Consider the following 4,676-nt stretch of genomic DNA (forward strand, 5'->3'; position numbering starts at 1 on the left):
GTATCTAGCAGCAATTCTCGCATTTTGTTGATTATTAATTTCATCTCGCCTAAGCCTTTCATTTCTGCGACAATTATTTTCAACTCGCCTAACCAAGCTCTCTTCATTTGGTTTCGAATTATTTGCTGCCTGCCAAGCATCATTTCTAGCATTTGTCGATTATTAATTTCATCTCTCCTAAGTCTATTTCTTTCATTTCTGCGACGATTATTTGCAACTCGTCCAACCAAGCTCTCCTCATTTGTTTTCGAATTATTTGCTGCCTGCCAAGCATCATTTCTAGCATTTGTCGATTATTAATTTCATCTCTCCTAAGTCTATTTCTTTCATTTCTGCGACGATTATTTGCAACTCGTCCAACCAAGCTCTCCTCATTTGTTTTCGAATTACTTGCTGCTTGCCAAGCAGCATTTCTAGCATTTTATCAATTATAATTTCATCTCGCCTAATCCTTTTTCTTTCATTTCTGCAACGATATTTTCAACTCGCCTAACCAAGCTCTCCTCAGTTGGGTTCGAATTATTTGCTGCTTGCCGAGTAGCATTTTGTCCATTATTAATTTCATCTCGCCTAAGTCTCTTTCATTTGTGCCACAAACAACTTGCCTATTAACATTTCCATTTTCTAAACTAATATCTGTTTCTAGCCTAATATCATTCATTTAAACTTCACTTTTAATTGAAAGTAGTTTGAAAAAATCTTAAACGATCAAAGATCGCAATCTTCAGATTGCGATCTTTCCTATATAATTTTTTTTCTACTCTAAATTGCACACACAATAACTTTTATATATAGTAGACTGTCATTTAAAATAAATTATACAATAATCTTAAGACTTTAAAAAAACATACATATATCAGCTAGGAGATATTTGAAAAAAAATTAGCTTAGCAAATAATAATAAAAAAAATTATTGAAAACATGCATTTCTAATAATTAGCATACTGCTGACAAAGAAAAATTAAAAAAAAACGTTGTAAACCTATGTTGCAAACTTAAAAATTATTTCTTAAAAAAAAGTTATTAGTAAACGTTTTTTTTAAAAAATTCACAAAACTTTACAATATTTCGTTCTTCTATACCACATTAATACATTATCTGGTAAATCTAAAATAAAAAATGTAATGAATAACTAAATAAATAAGAAAAACATTACATACAAAAAATGAAAGTCAATGTACCTTATAGAGAAAAGCTGTTGTGATTTACCAGAGTAGTAGTTGTAAAATATTATTATTTCACGTTAGCTTTTACAAAATAGTTTATGCTGGAACATCATGATTCCAAAATATTTATAGCAAAATCGTGTAGTAAACAGCGCTAAAGACAAAAAATCAAATTGAGATGAAACAAATTGTATATATGGCAAAATAATTTGTATTGGTATTTAGTGAATAATTAAAAGCAGTGATTTTTAATAAAATTACCTATTTACCATTTTTAACAATAGACACCAACATGAAGATAAGTCAAAAGTCTATCAACTCAAAAGATAACAAAAAAACCTCACAGCAACAACACACAGCAATAGCACACACCATAAGTAATGTAATTTGTTTATAACATAACTTAAGTAAGATAACATTCATATTGAACAGAACATATATAACAAAATTAAGCAAAATGTTATTTAAGTACATTATTGTGTATTTTTTGACACTAAACACTATCTGTTACCATCTGTTATAAGTACATCATATGGCTGGCAAAGTTGACAAATCTTACTCTACACGTTTACAAAGTCGCAGCAATTTGAAACAACATAATATAAACGTATGTACCAACTTTAAACATATTAAATGTGATTAAATATGTATATAAGGTTTAACATATACCTTATATACATATTTAAACACATTTTTAAAAACAATTCTTATAAATCCTTATACAAACAATAAAATATCCTTTACATTATTATAAAAACACATTGCTAAAACAATTATAAAAGACTTATTACCACATACATATACATATCAAAAAAGCATAAATGCAAACAATAAACGTGTACAGACAAAAGTTTGAAAAATGACGCCAGAAAATTTAAAAAGATTCAAAATAAACAAAATATATATTTACAAACAATACTCCTAACCTTTCTTTTTTTCATAACAACTGTAATCCTCATAACAAAATTTAACCTTTACATACAATAACATGTGGCATGCCATGTCGGTGTTAGCACAAAATTTTAATTTATTTTTTCTAAATTTTATTAAAAAAGAACAAAAATAGTTAAAAGCATTACAGAAATTTCAAAGCAGTAATAACCATTTTATGGAAATAGCATTAGTATAACTTTTAATAACATCCATACCCCTATTTTTCTTCTAAAAAATAAAATAATAAAACTGCTAAAAAAAAACTAAAACAAACAAAATATAAACGATTTAAAAAATTAAAACCCTTTCTACTTAAAATCCTTGCAACATATTCTAATAAAAATTTAAATTCTTTCTACTTTATCTAATTAAAATGTATATAGAACCATTTTATATACTTTTTTCAATTATAATACGATCTTAACAATAATTATTTATCTTAGTATGATTCTTTATGTAATATATCTAAACCAATAATTAAATTTCAAAAGGAAAAAAGTTTCAACTCGCTTAAATGATCTTTCTCCGATACCGCGTGCATTTTGAGAACGCATTCTATCAAAGCATAACTAATAAAACGACATTAAACATTAAACATTTCTGTAGTATTAATATGAAGAAAATGTATTTTAATATAAATTCATAATTTATTATGTTTTTTATAAGAGTAAATGCAAAGCAATGTTTGTTGTATTAGTTATTAAATATTTTATCAAAAATGTTATATATTATTTTCGATTAATGTCGAGTTTTAAAAGAAAATATGTAAGATTTAGGTAAATAAAACTTCATGTGAAAAAAAAAAAAAATATCTGCTTACAGCAAATGAGAGTTGGATATATATCGGTTGTAAAATATTTACAAAAAAACTTTTACTTGATTCGTAAGTATTAAAAGATTTGAATCGAATGAGGTCAGAAACTTGGACTGTTAGTGCTGTTGTGCGATTAGCAATTTTGATGCCACATGATAAAAAGGAAACAGAGTTGAGTTTTTTATACTTAATTGCTGTTTTTTTTTTTTTTTTAATGTACTTTAGTTTTATTTGCATTTAATACATGTTCTCTTTATGCATATTATAGTTTCTTAAGATTTGTTTATGGTAATAAGATGTATTGTAATGAATGACTGAAACAACCAACAATAAGATGTATTATTGTTGGTTAACTCAGTTTTCCTTTAAATTTAATTATTAATTATTTTAGCAGAATTTTATTTTTATTTTAGATTTGGTATAATTTGTGAAGTATCTTTATCTCAGTAAAGTTGTTATGAGCTGTTTAACTATTCAAAATGGAAACGTAGTTTATTAGATAATAAAAATAAATTGACTTCAGAGCGAGTAAAACTAAATGATGAAACATTAATAGCTCTGAGAATATCAAAGGTATACGCAAGATGTTGCAATTAAGCATATAATGTTGATGCTCTCTCTAAAGATGTTGTTCAAGCAGTGCTAAATGCTCACAAAGTATGTAAAAAAAGGAAAGCCGAGGAAGAAGAAAAAAGAATAAATGATATCCATAAGCAAGAACTTATTGACAAAGGAAAACAGCTCAAAGGAATGCTTGAAAAAGTTGAAAAAAACAACAAAAACCTAGATCAAAGGGAAATGATCTTGAAAATGATGAGAAAAATGCATATCTAGAGCAGATCTTCAACTTGCTTAGAGAATGCTAGATGAAGCAACTAAGTAAAATGAATAGTTTAATTAATCGTTTGAAAAAATCAAAGTAGTATTATAAAAAAAGTTGGAGTTAACTTGTTTAATTTTTTCGAACCTTAATTGTTGTTGCAAGTATTTTGGTGCTTTAATATTCTGTTAATTTATTTTATTTAAATTATGACTTTTTTGATGACTTCTGATTAATTTTGTTTTAAAAATAGCTGTTGAACTTTTCATTTTTTTAATGAAACTTGTCATTTTTTTCAATTTATATAAAGTTATTACTTGACAGCCTGATATATATATATATATATATATATATATATATATATATATATATATATATATATATATATATATATATATATATATATATATACTAATGATTAATATATAATATAAATGTAACATAATGGAAATTAGACATAATGATCGATATATAAGTATAATATTAGAGAATACTTCTGGTTTCAACAAAAAGGAAATCAAGGGACAAAAACAACCAACAAAGAGGCAAGTAATTCTTTGCCTGCTTGCAAACCTTAATTACAATTGATAATGTCCTGAAGCATTATTTGAAGTCAAATATCCCTCCAATAAGTGGAAGTAACAACATTGGCAAAATAATTAAAGAAGAATATAACGAATTCATGAAGTTAATGAAATACAATGAAAATCGAAGACATTTGGATAACTCAGGATTCAAGAAATTAATGTTAACATTAGATGCTACCATGAAATTTTATAAGAAATCTGTTCTTCAAGATATGGAAGTTCAAAAACGACATAAAACAACAAAGGAAAAGGAATCCATCGATGCAGACATTGCTTTCATGCAAAGCATAATAGCTGATAGGAAAGCATCTTATTTAGGAACTGACAAAGCCCATTCAAAAGTTGTTGAGAAAAGG

General features: G+C 26.0%; 1 long non-coding RNA gene across 1 annotated transcript; it reads right to left on the reverse strand.

Moving 5' to 3' along the window:
• Window positions 1-954: 954 nt before the first annotated feature.
• On the reverse strand, window positions 955-1,785 carry LOC136074792 (uncharacterized). Its single transcript, XR_010635441.1, has 3 exons — window positions 1,428-1,785; window positions 1,182-1,320; window positions 955-1,107 (listed from the first exon to the last, which is right to left on the reverse strand). It is a non-coding gene; the product is annotated as an uncharacterized LOC136074792 (long non-coding RNA).
• Window positions 1,786-4,676: the final 2,891 nt, after the last annotated feature.

The sequence above is a fragment of the Hydra vulgaris genome, chromosome 01 (genome assembly GCF_038396675.1).
Source record: "Hydra vulgaris chromosome 01, alternate assembly HydraT2T_AEP".
Lineage (NCBI taxonomy): Eukaryota > Metazoa > Cnidaria > Hydrozoa > Anthoathecata > Hydridae > Hydra > Hydra vulgaris.